General features: G+C 47.0%; 1 protein-coding gene across 5 annotated transcripts in view; it reads left to right on the plus strand.

The window, feature by feature from the left end:
- The window catches only part of HECTD4 (HECT domain E3 ubiquitin protein ligase 4), a 1,724,100-nt gene that overhangs the window by 142,349 nt on the left and 1,561,229 nt on the right, over nucleotides 1–20,522 (plus strand). The gene's annotated exons all lie outside the window — the stretch shown is intronic.

The following is a 20,522-nucleotide window of genomic DNA, read 5'->3' on the forward strand; positions in this document are numbered from 1 at the left end:
AAGTCCTCGTCATTTAATGCACCCAGATCCACCTCCCATTTGGCCCATAAAGCTGTCATCGGGTCTGGGGAATTATAAAAAATTTCCTGTACAATAGAGATATGGCCTTCATCACCAGAGGTTCCGTCAAAAGGCGGTCCTCCAGCGGAGCTGCCTCTGGCAACTGCTCATGCTCCGGGACATACTGACTCAATGCATGCCGCAGCTGTAGGTACCTGAACTATTCCGTTCCCACCATAGCATATTTTTGTTGTAGCACTTCGAACGTCACAAGTGCCTGACCTGTCCAGACATCCCCCAGGTGTTTGATCACCAGAATCGACCACCTGCGGAACCCAGCCAGGGTCTTAAGGTCCCCCAACACGTCACTACACCACAGTGGAGTCCGTGCTGTCAAGGTTGATCCCCAGCCCAGAAAATTGCAGTGTGCGCCAGCAGTGATCGCAAACTCACGTGGGCATAAAGGGCAGACTCATATTCCCTGCCCCCCCACCCTCCCCCCCAAAAAAACATCTGTCTGTCCACGCGAAACACCGGGTCCTCCTGGTCTGCAAAGGCCCGATCATTAATGTTGACCAATTGAGTCACTCAATAATATCGAAGGGGATCTGGGATTGCCAGCCCACCCTCATACACCCCAAGCTTCAGTTTCGAGAGTGGCACTCAGGAACAGCCGCCGTCCCACAGCAGTAGTCTGATGTCCCGGTCCAAACTCTGGAACACCTGCCGGTATCCTATAGAGAGTGTTTTGAAAGACATGTAGAAGGCGAGGCAGTGTCATCATCTTGTAGAGGGCTGCTCTATCTATGAGAGAAAGAGCTAACGTCCTCCAGTGGGCCACATCCCTATGGAATCTATCAAGCTGAGGTTGGAAGTATTTCTGTAGAAAGCACTCCCGGTTCCTAGTAACATATATTTGAACCCCGCCACACAAATCGGTACGTTGCAGCCCGGGGGCATGGTGGACGGGGCCCCAGCCAGGGGGAAGGCCAGCGATTTTAGCCCAGTTAATCTGGTAATTGGAGTGATCCCCAAATATGTGAATGACCTGCATTATCCTGTTGATGGACCACGGGTTGTGTGACTAAAGCAGAACGTCGTCCGCGTACAGGGAGATACATTCCTCCCATATTGCACCTGAGTCTATACCCCGAATCAGAAGATCTTGTCGGATCCATTCTGTCAAGGGCTCGAGTGCCATGGCAAACAAAATGGGAAAGAGTGGGCACCCCTGCTGGGTGCCCCTGTGTAAGGTAAAGGGCCGCGAGAACGTAGCATTGACCCTTACCCAGGCCACTGGTTCTTGATATAGCAGTCTAATCCAGGTCAAGAACCGTGGACCCACACCGAACCTCCTGAGCGTTGCAAAAATATACGGCCATTCCAGACTGTCGAAGGTCATCAGGGCATCGAGAGATAGGAGCCCGTCATGTTTAAGACCCCGTAGAGTCTCTGCAAGTTCAGACGTGTGGATCTGGACGGCCTGAAGCCTGATTGGTCTGAGTGGACGAGCTTAGCAATAATTACACTCAGTCTAGTTGCCAAAACCTTTGCCAGGACCTTGACCTCCTTATTAAGAAGGGAGATGGGCCTGTAAGAAGCACATCTCTCCGGGGGTCTATTTTTCTTCGGAATCAGCATGACAGTCGCAGTCATCTGATACAGCGGCAACAGTCCCACCTCCAGTGCCTCTCGGAACATAGCCAACTTGTGTTTAGTCACCTTGCTCCCCAGGCATTTAAATAACTCCACCCGACTTGAGCTCCTGTAACGCCGAGGCAACTTCTTCCATCAGCTCAGCATCTATCTCCCCGAGCCCCGGTAATGAGATATCCCGCAGGAGTTCCGCACAGTCCTCCCCCGTCATCAGAGTCACCGAAGTATAGACCTCCTCATAATATGCGGCGAATGCCTCTGCTGTGGACTCGTTGGATGTCGCAAACGGTCCTCTCCTTAGTCAGTACCGCCTTGACCCGCGAGCGCTCTCGGTCGCTCTTGTCCAGCCAGGCCAATAATTTATTGGCTTTGTCACCTACATCGTACAGTAGACGCTGAGACGTCCGAACATAAGCCCAAACATGTTGTTCACCCAGAGTGGGCAGCTCATATTGTTTGAGGTGCAGCTGTTGGGGGAGACCATACTCTGCCCCTTCCTCTGCATGACAGCGGGCCTCCAATGCTACGATTTCTGGCTCAAGTTCCACGGCCTGCAAATGTTGCTCCTTTTTCTTGACCCCGATTATGTCTTGTGCATGACCCATTATTACTGTTTTAAAGGATTCCTACAATATGCATGCAGAATCAACCGATCCCAGATTTTCCTCAGAGTATTGGGTCACCCTCTCCCTTAATTTTTCAACAAAGGATTTGTCTCTCAAATACCAGGGATCCAGTCGAGACGGCTAAGACTGCAGGGGACCCAGCATGGTAACTCCGACAGGAGAATGGTAGGAGATCCTTTCCGGGTAATGCACAGCTTCTCAGAACCTACCCACATGAGGCCAAGTCGTGAATAGATGTTCTAGCCTCTATGAGCCACCATGGGGGACCGAGGAATAAGTGAACTGCCTCTTCCCCTGATTCTGCTCTCTCCACAAGTCCACCAGGTCAAAGGAGTCCAGAAAGGACTTCAGTGTTGTTGAAGCATCTAGTGTCCTTGCATGTGAAACTCTAGCCAACCGTGGGTCAAACACCAGATTCAGATCACCTCCCAGAACCAGGAGACCCGTCGGGAAGTCAATCAGCAAAGCGCCCAGGTCCTCAAGGGTAGACCCCTGAAGTCTTGGCGGAGCATAGACTGAACACATGCTGAGAATGTGCCCCTCCCAGATCCCTGAGACCGCCACATATTGTCTCAGTGTGTCCAACCAGGTGCGTGTCGGAATGAATGGTATTGATTTTTTTAAGAAGGATGCCCACTCCCCTGGAATCCGCCGTGTAGCCTGCATGGGCAACCAGCTGGTATCCAAACCTGTCCAGAGCGCCTTGTAGTAGGTGTGTTTCTTGCAATAGGATAAGATCAGGACCATGTCTGCGCAGGAACTGAAGAACTCTGGTCCGTTTGATGCGACTGCCCAGACCATGTACATTCCACAGCCTCCGAGGCTCTGGTGAATGGGGTAGGGGGTGGCCCATACAATGTTTCCAGTGACTTAGTGTGGGGGGTGGGGAGGCAACCTACAGAGTTTCCATAGGAATCCTTCCCTATATACACTCCCAAGCAATATACGTAGCCAGTACACAGCCAAGCTGTATACATAGCCACTAGAGCTCTTACACAGCATGTACAACTTGATGGATTTTGCTTGCAGTGTATTGCAGTGTGTGCCATTTGTACATGATCAAGGACTCATCAATGGCTGTATGTTTTCCAGGAGTATAAATCTCTGGAAACCTGGCCAATAATTGTTCCATATCAGGCCGAATTTTGAACAGCCTGTCATGGTTTGTCTGAACGGTCCCTGAGCAATGCAGCAAGATTCCCATTATAATGCAGCATACTTTGCAATAGCATAAACTGATATCAGCTCATGTACGGTGCAAAGATGTGTATTAGCCACCCCGTGCAAGTAGCCCAGTAGGACTTAATGCTTGGTTTGTGCACTAAACCCATTTTTAGCATAAGTCTTGAAAATGTCTTCAGTTCCTCTAGTGAAGTGGGAGCACTGCTGTGTCCCAGATCGAGGTTCCTGAGTGTCTCAGCGCTCCCTGAAAAATTATTCTGCACACAAATTTGTTTGACTTGAGCAAATTGCGCATCAGTCAGCATCCAAAAAGAGATGAACGTAGTCCATTGTCAATAAATTTGCTATATTGACTTTACATCCAGCATCATCAGTGAACAGGGGAATTTAGGACTATGCTAAATTTGGGGACTGCCAAGAGAGCACTTGCCTCTGTACATGCCTACTCTTTGGGTTGGTCTACCCTACTATGGTCACTCTGCTGCACAGACTTTGTTTGCAAGGGGACATCACAACTGCTGTCATCCTGTTCTACAAAATCTGTGGAAGACGAGTTGTGGAATGGAACTCCGCCAACTGAAAAATCACTTCCAGATTCTGCTTCATTTTTCTCACCCTCAGATGCAGTCTCGGTATCTGATCCTGCCTTAGAGCTGTCCTCCATAACTCGAGTTAGGGGTTGGGCAGCAGTCATCCACTGAGACGCAATCTCTGCTGACTGGCTAAAACCTTCCTTCTAAAACACTGACCTATGTAGAAAGCAGAAGCATTGTTCTAAATCAGTCTGTGGACTTGTGTTTCAATGGGCAACAGCAAATAAACACAAAATTACTTATCTTATTCGCTGAAGTTTCTCCAAAGACTCTAAAATTTTAAAAAATACAGTATTACTTCACCTTGCCACATACCCTATACCAAAGCATACTTTTGTCATGGCTTATGCAAAAATGTATTGTTGAAAGAGATGCTGAGCTTCTACCAGTATATATCGAATTTTCTAAAGCCAAAAATCTACCTTTAATCTCAAGGAGCTCACATTCACATTGAAGCTTTTTCAATGTTTTGTGCAGTTGTGCTCCTTGTGAAAACACATGGTGCTATTACTAGGGTTACTCGACTTATACAGATGACAAATGATAATACTGCCTGGGGAAAGATTACCTCATTAGCACAAGTATAACAACCAAATACAGAAATAAGCAACTGAAAGATGACCAGTCAGCCTTTGTGAAGGACCTTCCACTGCATGTGAACACATCGCCACATATTCATTAACTTTTGGTCCATTTGAGTTAAAACATTTTTTTATTTATAATCTGCAGATTATGAAGTTCATTATACATTGTGGCATTTTTTTAAAAATAACTTGTGTTTATTTAACAAAATAACAAAACAAAAAAAAAAGTGGTTGACACATGCCCTGATGGCCTACCCTTACCTACATTTCTTTTATATTTTTGGGACAATGTGTATTTTCCCCTGGGGAGGCCCATGATTGCGCCACCCAGGGATAACACACATTTCCCAAAAAGATTTTGGCCCCAGTAGTGGGTCGGCTGGTATGCCAGGAGGGCTAACCCCCTGACAGTTTCACTTTTGTATATTAAAAAAACTTTTTGCTTCCCTTGGAGGTGCGATGACATTCCTTAATAGAATTAAAAAATTCTTAACGCAAAAGCTAGAATTTTTTTTATTCTATGTCAGGACCGGAGGCTCAGATTATGCTTGTTTAAAGCTGATTCACCGCCACTGATGCAATATCAACAATAGGCTTACAGTAAAACGATTTAAATGTAGATGGAGAAGACCAATCTGCAGCTCTTAAAATATCTTCCAGACGAGAACCCAAAGCAAAGGATTTTGAAGCCATAGCACCTCTAGTGGAATGGCACCAAATCTAGAAATATCAATGCCTGCTTCATTTAATAGCACCGCATCCATCTGGCCAGAGTGGCCGAAGAAACCGGGTGATACGGTTTAACTAAAGAAATGAGCAATTGACCCCCCATACCAGAACAAAATTCTTCTGCACTTACCTCATAAGCTCTGAGACACTGCACAACACACAGTTCGGGATTGTTCACAAAACTGGGATAGGAAACTGATTTCAAATTACGCTTAGTACGACGTAAATTAGAAAATGTTACTCCTTCGGGAGAAAAAACCCTCCCCGCTAAATCCAGGGCTCTAACATCAGAGGCCCTTTTACAGGAAATTAAACATAATAACATAGTGAGCTTGGCAGAAAGCTGCTTCCTAGAAAGGAACACCTATTAGCTGGCCAAGATTCCAAAAAGCAAAGAACAATGTTTACATTTCACAGAGTAGAATAACAAGGACGAGGGGGATTGGCCAATCTGATACCCATCAAAAGCTTGCAAACAATGGGAAGTTCCCATACTGGCTTACCCTCAATTGGCAAGTGACCCGCCGATATAGCAGACCAATAGTTATTAATCGATCTATATGCTAAACCTGACGAAGCTAGAGAGGGTAAGAAGTTTAAGACCAAACGGCAATCTGCTGAAGAAGTATCTGCGTTCCGAGCACTGCACTAAGCACTCCATCGTTTCCAAGCGGAAGCATATCTCCTGTGCGTACTGGAGGACCAAGATCCCGCAATGAAAGCGGAAATCTCCTGCAAAAGTCCTGGGATACTCCATCTTTCCCTTCAAGACGCCACGCTACAAGGGTCAACTGAACCAAAAGGACAAGCGGATGAGGAAGGCTCAGCGCATCCTGAAGGAGATTCCTCCTGAACGGGAGTAGAAGCGGATGTTCACAACTCCACTCCATGGCCACTGGAAACCAGGCCTGGGACCTCCACAGAGGCGTCATTAGAACAAGATCTGCCTGCTGATGCCTGATCTGCGCCAAGACCCTGAGAATCATCAAGAAGGAGGGGGGAAGCATACCCCTGATCCAGAGACCAGTCCTGAAGGAATGCATCCATAGTTGATGCTTCCGGATCCGGCCTCCAACTGACAAAACGCTTGATTTGCCGGTTGAGACGTGAAGCAAACAGATCTATCGAAAACGGACCCCACCGAGCAGAAAGTGCCCGAAAGACCTTGGGGTGAAGCCTCCAGTCACTAAAATCTCAAAGATGCAGAGAATGCCAATCCGCGACCAGGTTGCTGCTCCCTGGCAGATACTCCGCAATCACCAAGATCCTGTGCTGCAGGCAGAAATGCCAAAAATCCTTGGCAATCTCTGCTAGAATGTGGGATCTGGTCCTCCCCCTACCAATTTGTTGACATATCTCACTGCTGAGATGTTTTCCATGCGAAGAAGAATACAACAGTTCGCCTTGAGCGGGGACAGACTCTTGATTGCAAAGGAGCCCGCTAGAAGCTCCAGACAATTGATATGAAGATTCAGTTCTGCCTTGGACCAACAGCCTCCTGCGGAGACTGAACCGCAACGGCTCCCCAACCCCACTGACTGGCGTCGAACTCTATTACAATCTCCGGGGAAGAACTGAAAATAGCACTGCCATTCCATGCCTCCATCTGGTTCAACCACCAATTCATCTCTGTTCGAGCCTCCTCTGAGAGGGGATCCTGGTCCGCATTCTTGAGGCCCTTCTGCAGATGTGAAATCTTTAACCTCTGCAGGGCCCTGTAATGGAGAGGACCCAGAAAAATCGATTGGATAGAGGAAGAGAGCAGGCCCACCATGTGGGCAATCACCCTCACAGATAGTCTGTCTGGACAATAGTAACCTCAATTCTCTCTTGATTGAATGAATCTTTTGAGGGGGGCAGGACTAACTGAGACCAGATAGAGTCTATCCGGAAGCCCAGAAAATCCATATGCTGAGATGGCACTAGAATCGATTTTTGGACATTGATAATGAAACCCAGGCTCTGAACGAGGGCGACGGTCCAATCCAGATGAGAACGGAGAAGAGAGTCTTGAGCTGTAATTAGAATGTTGTGTAGATAAATTATTAGACGCACCCCTCGAGAGCGAAGGGACTCTACCACCGGCCGCATCACCTTTGTAAAACACCAGGGGGCTGATTATAGGCCAAAAGGGAGAACCTTATACTCGTAATAAATGCCTGCCCACTGGAATTGAAGAAATCTTCAGTGGGGAGGAAAAATAGGAATGGTTAGATAAGCATCTTTTAGGTCTAAACAAACCATCCAGTCTCCCTCCTGGAGGATGTCCCTTAATAAGTGGATACCCTCCATCTTGAAATGTCAATAAATTAAGAATCCGTTTAACTCTTTTAGGTTCAAGACAAGACGTGAACCACCCCCTTTTTTTGTCCACCAGAAACACTGGACTGAGAAAACCGGAAGGGTGTTTAGAGGTATTGACAAAAGCGCCTTTTGCCAATAGCGCAGAAACTTCTGCAGCAATGAAACTGCACTCTTGAAGGGAAAAATACGTTGGACGGGGAAGAAAAAACTTGACAGGGGACTCGTAAAACTCTAGCTTGAAACCTTGAATGGTCTCCAGGACCCAAGCATCGCAAGTAATTTGATACCACTCTTGCAGAAAATGTTTTGTCCTGCCCCCCAAAATTACATCTGAATTTACAACCAGGCTCACCTGGAGTACTGCTTCCTGGGAGAAGGATTGGTTTACCTTGGATCTCACTCTGCGGAACCTGGAGCGACCAGCTCTCGGGCGGGAGGGGTAGAAGGTTGAGTAGGAGGTGTCATACTCTTGGAAGCCACCTCTTCCTTGGTGGTAGTATCCACGTTGAGGACCTTGATGGTTGAAGCGGCCGAAGGCACGCCCTCTGTAGCGTTCGGCCCCTTGAAAAAGTGGATTCAGAACCCGCTTAATATGACCTTGGGCCTTGTCCAAATTTGTATATGTTACAACAAATTTCGAAAGCTCCTTGAGGAAAAGAGAACCAAACAGTAAGCCTTGCGCCATGGGACCTGACTCGGAGGAAGCAAGGTCTGCTAGTTTGAGGTCCAGCTAATCAAGATGGAGCGTCGACGCACTGAAGAGATGGCACAATTTGCATTCCCCAGGAAGCAAAAAGGGCTCTTTGAGCCCAACCCACTAAAACATCTGGGTTAATGGCTTCACCTGACTCCTTGGCCTGAAAGGCCAGTTCCAATATCTTCGTCAAAGGACCAGATACATCTAAAAGTTTGTCCTGACATCCTCGCCAGGCGTGATCTATGCCCCTCTTTGGATCCTTACAGGACTTTTTCAGAAAGGTGACCAAGGTAAGGTCCAATTCCAGAGTCTCCGTCACCTTGGAGGAGAAATCTGGTCTGGGACCCTCAGACAGCAATCTGGAGCAAACCTCCTTATCAAACCCATGCCTAATGTGGGATCCCACATAATCCGCCAACTCTGGAGGGGGCATCCATAAAGAAGATTGGGGATGGAATATGTCCTCCGGGTCAAAATTCAGGACCTTAGGAATAGGAAGAAGTTCCTCTTGATGATGAGATTTTTTTGCGCTATGGGGAGGATCATCCCCTTGCTCAGATGAATGATCTGAAGAGGAGGAAGCTAGATCCTCTGTCGACTTAATCATCTGAGCAGACGCATTATAATCGCGTTTCTTAGCCATGGCCCTGATAAGGCTTTCAAAGTCTGCGGAATGCAGATTATGGCTCTGTTTGAGGGATTGGGAACCACCAGAGAGGGAGGGTTCTATTATAGACCGGACGCCTGAAGGGGTTACCCATCCCTGCTGCTTCGCAAAACCAATAAGCTGACGCTTAATTGGTCTGATTGCCTGTGCCAAGGCTTGATTAACTGTATGACACACTCCAGCATCCAAGGCATAAACCAAATCCTGTTTGAAGGAACCAGCGGAGTCATCCAAGTAGTACTCTTCACCAGCCTGGTCTTCAGAGCCAGCCATGCTGTAATACAGCAGATAAGGCTCCAAAGGAGCAGTAATACAGAAAATATATAAGGAATAGGGCAGAATACTGGGGGGGGGGGGGGTGTGCGTGTGTGTGTGTGTATATATTTTCTCTAAAAAATATAGAGAGTCATGTATATTATGTCATTAATATGTGGAGGGAGCTGCCCTAGGAAAAAAAAAAGGAAAAAATCAGGCCCAGCCTGAATAAATATATTTTGCAACCCCAAGAGTATTGTCACTGGGGTGTAAAAGGGGGAGCAAAAAGCAGGCCAGTGAGACGAACACACGCGTCTCCTCGTGTGCTGACAGACGCTCGATAAATACAAGCGCGCTAAATATAGAACTCGAGCAGTTCAATAGAGACGTCCCTGCCCCCCTGCACAAAAGCAAGGGTGCGATCCAAGGGGGCACATTACTTTTGGCCATATCTGCCCGTCGGCCTATTTTTGTAAGGCCCATCTGCCCCCAAGGGGGGTGAAAAGCCCACCAGAGACCAGGGAAGATTTGTTTCAAAATAAGAGGGTGGGATATGGCCATACCCCCACCCCAAATAAATGGGGCAAAGTTGTTCTGCCCACCAGTGGCCAGATAGGGCAACTACCCCTGATCCACACCTGGGGGGAGGAGTGGGGGCCCAGAAAGTCTACTGGATGCCATGGAGTAAAAAAAAAAAAAAAAAAGTGGGGTGGCGGCTACCAACCAGTATGGGCCTGGTTATGCCCCCACCCCCAATTGAAGGGGTAACAGTCTTTCAGCTCTCCTCCCGCTCACTAAAACATCTTATCCCACAGCAAGCAAGAGGTAATTTGATTATTTGGGGTTTTGGTTTTACATTTGGGCCATGAGAGGTTGGTAACTCTCAAAATTGTCCCACTTGGAATGGTGAGGGCTGCACTTTTTAGACTTTGGGACACTGCCATGTAGAAAAATCCACAAGACCTAGTCACATCTGAAAACTAAACATCTGGTTAATTCCAGGGTGGACCCCACACCATTTTCTTTCCCACAATGCTCTGCAAACCTCCAACTTTGCTGGGAATCACACATTTTCCCCCCCACATTTTTGTGATGGAACCTTCCGGAATCTGCAGGAATCCACAAAATCCTACCATCCAACATTGCCTCATCTATACCGATAAAAATTCTGCTACAGTTGTCAGCCTAAACATTTTTTTTTTACAAACTGCCCTTTTGAACCCGCTTTGGTTCCCCCTCAATTTTGACATGTTTTTGGCTCTTCCCTGTCACAGGAACTTGGCCCACCTACACAAGTAAGGTATCATTTTACCGGGAGACTGAGGGGAACGTTGGGTGGTAGGAAATTTTGTCCCGGTGCGGTGATCCCACACACACGTGTTTTTTTTTGTTTTGTTTTTTTTTAAATCTAAATTTGAGGTTTGCTGAGGATTCTGGTTAAGAAAACATTGGGGGATCCACGCAAGTCACACCTCCCTGGACTTCCTTGGATGTCTAGTTTTCAGAAATGTCTGGGTTTGGTAGGTTTCCGTAGATGGCTGCTGTGCCCAGGACCAAAAACGCATGTACCCCCCCCCCCCCACGCAAAAACAGATAGTTTTGTATTTGATCATTTTGACATGTCCGGATAGTGTTTTGGGGCATGTCCTTTTGCGAGCACTAGGCCTACCCACACTAGTGAGGTACCATTTTTTTATCGGGAGACTTGGGGGAACGCTGGGTGGAATGAAATTTGTGGCTCCTCTCAGATTCTGGGTAACAGTCACCCCATCTTGGATTCCCCTAGGTGTCTAGTTATAAAAAATGCACAGGTTTGGTAGGTTTTCCTAGGTGCCGGCTAGAGGCTGAAATCTACACCTAGGCACTTTGCAAATTAAAACCCATTGCAAGGTACAGCTCATTTATTGGCTCTGGGTACCTATGGTTCTTGATGAACCTACAAGCCCTATACATCCCTGCAACCTGAAGAGTCCAGCATACGTAACGGTATCTTGCTTTCAAAAATCTGACATCATAGGAAAAAGTAAAGCGTGGAGAAAAATGGCTGTTTTTTTCACCTCAATTTCAATTCTTTTTTTATTTCAGCTGTTATTGTCTGTAGGAAACACTTATAGGATCTACACAAATGACCCCTTGCTAAATTTAGAATTTTGTCTACTTTTCAGAAATGTTTAGCTTTCTGGGATCTAGCATTGGTTTCATATCCATTTCTGTCACTAACTGGAAGGAGGCTGAAAGCACAAAAAATTGTAAAAATGGTATATGTCCCAGTAAAAAGCCAAAATTGTGTTGAAAAATTGGGTTTTCTGATTCAAGTCTGCCTGTTCCTGAAAGCTGGGAAGATGGTGATTTTAGCACCGCAAACTCTTTGTTGATGCCATTTTCAGGGAAAAAAACCACAAGCCTTCTGCAGCCCTTTTTTCCCTTTTTTTAAAAAAAAATCGCTGTATTTTGGCTAATTTCTTGGTCTCATTTTGGGGAACCCTCAAAGTCTGGGTGCCTCTTGAATCCCTAGGATGTTGGTAAAAAAAGGACGCAAATTTGGCGTGGGTAGAGTATAAGGACAAAAGGTTATGAGGGCCTAAGCGCAAACTACCCCAAATAGCCAAAAAAGGCTTGGCACCTGAGGGGGAAAAGGCCTGGCAGCGAAGCTGTTGAAAAAAGAAAAAGTAAAAACAAGGAAACACCAAAGGAAGTGAAACAATCAAAGAAGCAAACGAGTGACAATAAAGCCAACCAGTTGTAAACAATAGGTGGGCTGGTAGCCCTTTTGAAGGTCACAATAGGTCTTTAGCTGTCTGATAGGCTTGACTTAAAAAAGCAGTACACCTGAATGTGTGGAAGCCTACAGAGAGGTCTATTGTTCCTGTAATGACCTTCTACGTGCAAAAAAAAAACATATTACTTTTGAGGAGCTGCCTTATTATGAGTGGCTGGACATGTTATAACGTGGCTGTAATCAATGTGGCAAAGTACCCTCTGCTGTACATTATAAAGATATTGCAAGTCACATAAGAGTGCCGTGACCGTATAGAGGAGCGAGGCTGAAAGTAATGGAAAACCACGGTGACTCGCACAGAGGGAAGATATTTTATTCCTTATCATTCCTGCTCACACCATCACCCTTGCCACAAACTAATTCCTTGATCTTTCATTTCAAACTGTTAATATATTTGCAGGTATCAAGAATACAAGTGGAATCTTTAGTCGGAAATGAACCCACTGCAATGCAATTATTTGCTGCAAAACAATATTAAAATCAGTTTAATCTAATTCAGATTTAAAAAATGCTCTAGCTGAGCATATGTACAAACATGCAGATACAATATAATTTTGCAATGATCTCTCTGGAAAAAAATGTGTTCGCTCTTCATTCTAGGAAAAAGGACCAGAAGAACGGTAAGCTACTTTTGCGTGTCCTTGCTTAGGAAGAATCTTCGCTTTTATGAAGGAATTGCAGACTCCCTTGTAATATAAATATACTTGAAACCAACAAGGTTCTGGTTTGTGAAGTTTCTCAGCCTCACAAAACTTATCCTGCATGGTAATTGTGTAAATCCCTACTTTATTCTTTGACCTGTTCCTTTTGCCTCCACATTACATGGTTGTGAGCATTCTCAACTTATTACTAGGGAAATGCAAAATTTGTATAATTTGCTTTTGTGTAATTATGAAATTGCATAAAAAAGAGAAAAGCAAAACTGGATTTAGTGTTCTGTTTTAGTGTGAAATACATCCTTGCACCCAAAATAGACACAAAGAAGCATTGCATTCTAAAATAAATAAAATAGCGCCATGAAGAACCACTGCTTGCATTCTGGTTGTTCGCATTGTTGTACCATATGGTGTAATAGCGTAATTTGGGGAATTATGCGCAAAGAGCGTAATCCAAAATTACACAAGGTGACACGAGCGTAATGGAAATTTTGCCAGGGCCTACTTTTTATTTACATTTGCAGTGCCATAGGTGACTTGTCATTGTGTGTTGTATAATTTCTAAAGTGCAGCTAACACCTTGAAAGCTGTCCTGGTGCTGAAAGATTGAGCATTAACAAGTCCAGAAACAAAACGGTTTGAATTTTCTGAATACCCAAAAAGCCAAGTTTTTAAGGCTTTCCTGAAAATCACTAAGCATCTTAAACCTGAATTTTCAAATGTTTAGTAGTATTTGTTAGTGAAAGAATGTTACGTCTATCCTAATACTCCTGTCATTAGAGCAATTTCTCATGTTAAGATACTACTGTATTGGGGGGTGTGGCCTTGCCACGAAACATGGCAGTCTCTCCTTAGTCGAGCTCCGATCGCCTGCACCAAATCCAATCTGCATCTGCAAGAAACTGTACCGATATGCTGCTGAAACGGGCACGGAATGAGAGAACACACTAGGAAACGCTGCTTGCTGCCGGTTTCTGACCCTGGAGTGGCAGATGTGCTGAGGAAGCCTGGCCCGGCCTGCACTCACAGCCTTGCGGCCTGATGGTTGCCGACAGAAGCCACAAACAGAGCTGTCCCCTGGGGTTCAGATGGAGCTCTCCTGCGGGCGGCGCATGTGAGCCCTACACCATTGTTCACCTGAGGTCCCCTGTCAGAGGTTAGTACAGCGAGGACGGATGCTGGAGCAGGCTGTTGCCCGGGAGCTGTTGGGCGTTATCGTTTCGTCCAGAAACACTTCGCCAGCCGTGGTGGTCTCAGAGGCTGTTGCTGAGATTTAGAGGTTGGGTCGGGCCGCAGTGGGGACCCTCCTTTGTTGTCCTTGAGGGGACTCCTCCCGGAGATTAGTGGGTGCATCATGCTACAGGAGGCTTGGGGAGGAAGAGACGGGGCTGTGGTGACTTGAGGCCTCATCTGTGATGACTTGAGGCCTCATCTGTGATGACTTGAGGCCTCATCTGTGATGTGGTGCTCAGATCAAACTGCAGGGTCCAGCACGCACTGACTCACGTGCCTTTAGCCTTTTGCTATGGGGCCCTTCTTGTCCTCTTGCCCTGAGATGTTTACTAGGCAACAAATGCCCATTATTGGCTAGGCTAGTATTTGACCGGGTTTTCCATGCTGGGTTTCATTGGGAATCCAGGGCCGTAGGTTAATCATCAGAATATATGTCCTGTATCATCAACTCTGGCTGGATACCAAGGACGGACACGTTGCGATCTCTGGTTTTCTCGAGAGCAGGCCCTTCTCCCTTATCAGCGTGTACAGCCCCCTCTACCCCCCAACAGAGTTGCGTTTATACTCCATACATGCTGTGGTGGTAGAGTTCCCTCTGGAGTCCTGGATATTTGTAGAAGGCATGAACTGTGTGGTCTCATCCCAGCTGGATCGGTGTTCCCGGGATTTGGAGGCCTTCTTGTCACAGTCTCCTCTGGCTTGTTTAAACGATAACATGGGGTTGATCGACGCTTGATGCTTTCATTACCCAATGAAACAAGAGTATCTGTTCTTTCTTGGGGCCCACAAGACCTTTTTTCACCTGGACTATTTCCTCCTTCCCAGGGCTCTAGGGTACAGTATGAGTGAAGTTGGACCCCAAGGTTTACCAGATCACTCCTCAGTGGAGTTGGATTGACGGGAGGTGGGGGACCACCATCGTTGGAGACTGAGTAACTGGACTCTGGTGGACCCCCGTTTCAAGATTGTCCTCAACGAGGCGACTTGTGATTACCTCACGCACAACGTGGGTTCGATCACCATACGCAGTGTTTTATAGGAAGCATGGAGGACTACCATGAGGGGCTTCATTAATAGCTACAGAGCAGCCCTCCGGGGCTGCACCGAATTTGCAATAGAAGAATTGGAGGCAAAGAATGCTGAACAGGAGGCCCAATATTTCGCCTCCCTTGATCCAGTGGCGCTCCACGATTCACTCCATACCATCACCATTTTGTGCTAAACGCAGATGGAGGAATCGCATGCAGTGTGGACTACAACCCAGAGTTGCATTTATCAGGGGAGGAGGATAAATCTCCACGGGCTTTGCTCATCTACGTTCTCACGTGACCCTATCCTGGGTGTCAATAATTCACAGGGAGACCGAGTCACTGGTGATAGACGGATCACCAAGGCCTTTGCTGACTACAGTAGGGAGCTTTACTCCTGCCAGGAAGTTGAGAGTGCCTGAAAGTGGAGTCGTTGGTCGAGAATCTCCCCACCCGGACTCACTCTATACAGGACAGAGAGGCTGTAGACGCAGACATTATGGTGGAAGAATTAGGAAGACCCCGATGCAACTCCAGCCGGGAAGGTCGCTGGGGCTGGATGGCCTCCCAGATGAATTTTATAAGGCTTCTTAGGTGCTCCATGGCACCCATTTGTTGGTAGTATTCTGGGAGGCCCTGTAAGTTAAACTGCTACCTCTACCCTTAGAACGGTACATAGTGCAGTTATCCTTAAACCACTTCAGCTGTCTTAGGGTTGTGGGTGAAACCGCCAAATCTCTCTTAAACATAGAGATCAAGGCTTGAGCCAAGGTGCTAGCCAATAGGCTGTAGACTGTCATATTTACCCTAGTCCACCCTAGTCAATCGGGCTTTATGCCTTGTTGAGCTACAAGACACAACATACTACTGGTGTGGAATGTCATCACCCGTTCCCAGACTCATCTTGTGGAAATTGTTCTTTTACAGGTAGACTTTTGTAAATCCTTCAATTCTGTCGCATGGTCCTTTATGTTCACCCTCCCGAACAGATTAAACTTTGGTCCCCAATTTATTACCTATGTGTAACTTTTATATACAGAGCTGTTGGCATGGGTCAGAGTGGGTGAGGCCACTTCCGGACCATTTCTGGTGGAGGGTGGAATGTGTCCAGGCTGCCCACTCTTCCCACTCCTGTTTCTCTCATCAGTAGAACCACTGGCGAGCTGGATTCGAATTGATGCTCAGTTGCGCGGGTTTCAGTGGGGTCCCAGACTGGAAGAGAGGATAGCGTTAAACGCTGATGATGAGCTTTTTTTTTTTTTAACCAATCCCTGGAAATCGGGACGACAGGCCTTGATATCTATGGGAGGTTCTGGGTATTCGGGGTTCACCCCAGTAAGTCCTCGGAGTGCCCAGTGAGCAGTGATGTGAATGGTTGGTCCTGGCCTTCAGGACTTCAGATGCTCTCCCAAGGGTTCTGATATCTGGAAGTCTTTATCACCACAGACGAGGCCTGAGCTTTGACTTCTAATACACAACTGCAGCTGGATTGGCTGCTGACCGATCTGAAACATTGGGCGGCATTACCCCTGTCTTCTGAATGGATCAGTGATTTTTTTTAAACGGGGGCCCTTCCACGGCTCTTATATGAGCTCCAAATCTTTCCAGTGCCCGTGCTGCTTACCTTTTACTCCGGATTGTAGGGCTTCTTGTGGGCAACAAGCTTGGCACACATTGCCTTTTCAGCGTGCTGCAAGTCCACTTTTGATGGTGGCATCGCCACTCCAGATGTGAGATCATATTTTGCGGCAGTGCAGCTATCCATCCTCAAGAAGTGGTGGTTTGTGGGATTTTCAGGTCCTGCTTATGCATCTGATGGGTGGGCAATGGGCACACATGCTCTGTTACACTTGCTGTATGGGGGAGGCCTGATCCCTCAAGCTCTCTCCCCCCCCCCCCCCCCAGCGACCCGAGTGGTACTGGAGATGTGGATAATGCAAGTAGATCTATGAGACGGGAGGCCTGTTTCACTGAGGAAACCCCCTTATGGGAGGGTATAGTCCTTGTCAGGGGGGTGGCTTGCAGGGATTCCATCGATGGGATCTAATAGATATCTCTAAACTGGGATACGTCCATGGCGGGGCTGTAAAGAAATCCATGCTCCATTGATCCCAGTTTTAATATCTACAGCTTCGCCATGCATCCACACCCTGCTTGTCCCACACAGTGGCTATCCCGAAATACAGCCCTTTAAAGGCCAAAATATTACTGACCAATAACTCAGAACACAAAATATCAGTAATTTAGCCTTTACTGGTGATCAATGCTGGGGACAGTTTTCGGCCCTTAGAGAAGCCTTGGAGGACAACCTCGACCCCCTAGATGATGGTGATTGGAAAGAGGCGTTGGTAGCCCTGCAGGAGGCTGCAATTGTTTCACAATTCCACCTGATTCAACCAAAGGACTTGTATGTTTTATATTACACCACGGATAGGCTGTGGGTAAGGGTCCTCATTGCTCCAGCCGACTGCACTGTTCAACCACATACAGTCTGAGGATGCCCCACTCCAACCCCATTTTTGGATGAGGTTTACTCTTGCTTGGATGTGGTGTTGGGCCTCCTCTTCCGCAGTCTCTGGGAAGTGCCATATTACACGTCGGTTGACATTGATGGGGTACACTATCGCTGAGCACTTTTGTGGTTGGTCCTCACGGTGGCTAAGCATGACATCACTAGGGCTTGGAGGGAGGCTTTGGCTTCTTCACTAAAGGCATGGAGAGAGCTCTGGATCGCTGCATGGGTCTGGAACATCCTATATACATAGCCAGAGGTTCTCCTGAAGAATTATTACCAAATGTGGGAATGCTTGGCTAACTATCGAGGGATACAGCTAGAAACATGTACCCAGCTAATAGGCTCTTTGGAAGCTGAAATCTGAGCATTTCCATCTTAAGGAGTGATTAAGGGTTGTTACCCCCTGTCCCTCCTTCCCGCGTGAAACTAAGTTCAGTGGTTGGGCTTGCAGTGGATGTTTTGTTGTTATTGTGTTTTTTTTAACTATGATATTTCCTTTTCTAGAATGTGGTTGAGGATGATTATAATTAGCCAGGTGATTGAGATGGATGACTTTGATATATTAATCTTTTTGTCGATATTTTTCTTATCACATGATTACTCATTTCATTGTATTATTTTATTTTCTCATGATGACCAAAATAACAAAAAGTTGGGGATAAAAGATACTACTGCATTGCTCGACTTGATGTGTTCCCACTAATCACAGTAATCTATGTATCCTTTGTATGTAAAGACGTTTTATTAATCCCCCTTTTCTTTTCCTATATTGCTCATACATCTAACATTAAATGAAATGTTTGCAGGTTAAATAATTAGTATTACAAATACTAGTTGTTAGAAATAGGGTCTCTAGTTGGCAGTCGGTTTGCACCCTATGCAAGTAGGGACCCTCACTCTAGTCAGGATAAGGGAGGTACCCGCATAGATAACCCCTGCTCACCCCCTTGGTAGCTTGGTACGAGGAGTCAGGCTTATCTCAGAAGCAAGGTGTAAAGCTTTTACACATAACACACAGTAACACAGTGAAAACACTACAAAAGGACACCACACCAGTTTTTGAAAAATAGCCAATATTTATCTATTTAAGACAAGACCAAATACAATAAAAATCCAACATATAGTAATAAAAATATGAATTCTGCAAAATGTACTCAAAAATACAGTTCCATGAAGTCAATAGCTCTACCTGTGGCTATCATGGTGTTGTGATAAACAAAACCAGCAGTTCAAGCTGGCCGCAACGTCATAGGCCAGCTACGGTGTTTGGACCCACAAACAGTACCTTGGATTTGTAGGGCATTGGTGAGCTCCGGAGAGCGGCGTCGCGGTGTCTGTTCCAGAGTCGGTGCAGGAGTCGTCGGGCCCTTGAAGTAACACGCGTTGCAGATTGAACTCCAGGCTGATGAAGTCAGGAGCGCTGGTGTGGATGGCGTCGGGGCTGCGGTGCAAAGCGAGACGATGCGACGTGTGGTGTCCACAGGTCACGGTGCAGGCAGCGGCTCAGTGACGGCGTCCAGCGGCGTCGGTGAAACCAGGGCTGCGGTGTGAAGCGGAGCGGTGCGACGTGCGGTGTCACCCGGTCACGGTGCAGACAGTGGCGTCGTTGTTGCTGACGCGATGTCATTGCTAGGCCCAAGCCAGTGGTGCGGGACGGAACAGTGCTTCGTGACCCTTACGAGCAGTGTCCACAGGCCACGGTGGAGGCAGGGATGCCTGGTGACGACACTGGAGTCGATGGTGCTGGCGTCGGTGGACTTGGGGCTGCGGTGCGGGACGGTGCTTCATGCTCCTCATGAACAGTGTCCACAGGCCACGGTGCAGACATCGGCGCCGGTGTCATCAGGAGCGTCGGGGAGGCCCAGGCTGCGGTGTGAGCAGGCGATGCCGGAGTGTGGGGCCTACAGGTCGCGGTGCAAGCAGTGGCTTGGTGAAGTCGTCCGATGACTGCTTCAGTGAGACCAGGATCGCGGGGAGATGCGACTCCGTGCGGCATCGGCAGGTCACGGTGCAGGTCAGCGGCGTCGTTGGCAGCATCACAGTGGTTTCTCCTCTTGAACAGCACAAAACACACAGGTCCAAGTGCTGCATGTCGAGAAAAGTGAAGTCTTTGGTGTCCCTGAGACTTCCAACAGAGGAGGCAAGCTCTACTCCAAGTCTTTGGAGAACTTTCTCCAGCAGGACACACAGCAAAGTTCACCCTTTGCACTCTTTTCAGGCAGAAGCAGCAACTGCAGGCCAGTCCAGTAAAGCAGCACAGCAAAAGGACAGTACTCCTCCTCCAGCTCTTCAGCTCTTCTCCTTGGCAGAGATTCCTCTTGATTCCAGAAAGATTCTACAAGTCTGGGGTTTTGGGTCTTCTTCTTATACCCTGCTCTGCCTTTGAAGTTGACAAACTTCAAAGCAAATTCTCACGTTTTTTCAAAATCCTTCCTTGTTCAGTCCAGGCCCCAGATGCACACCAGGCGGTCGGAAACTGCATTGTGTGAGAGCAGGCACAGTCCTTTCAGGTGTGAACGACCATTCCTCCCTCCCCTCTAGCTCAGATGGCTCATCAGGATATGCAGGCTACACCCTGCCCCCTTTTGTGTCATTGTCTAGAGAGGTGCAAAACCCCCAACTGTCAAACTGACCCAGACATACAGTCCACAAACAGGCAGAGTCACAGAATGGTTTAAACAAGAAAATGCCTACTTTATAAAAGTGGCATTTTCAAACAATTTAAAAACCAACTTCACTAAAAGATGTATTTTTAAATTGTGAGTTCAGAGACCCTAAACTCCACCTTTTTATCTGTTCTCAAATGGAATCTGCGCTTTAAGGATATTTTAAAGACAGGCCCCATGTTAACCGATGAGAGAGATAGGCCTTGCACAGTGAAAGCCGAATTTGGCAGTATTTCACTGTTAGGACATATAAAACACGCTAGTATATGTCCTACCTTAAACATACACTGCACCCTGCCCCTGGGGCTGCCTAGGACGTGCCTGGCATGTACTAAAAGGGAAGGTTTAGGCC

This window comes from Pleurodeles waltl, chromosome 11 (assembly GCF_031143425.1).
Source record: "Pleurodeles waltl isolate 20211129_DDA chromosome 11, aPleWal1.hap1.20221129, whole genome shotgun sequence".
Classification (NCBI taxonomy): Eukaryota; Metazoa; Chordata; class Amphibia; order Caudata; family Salamandridae; genus Pleurodeles; species Pleurodeles waltl.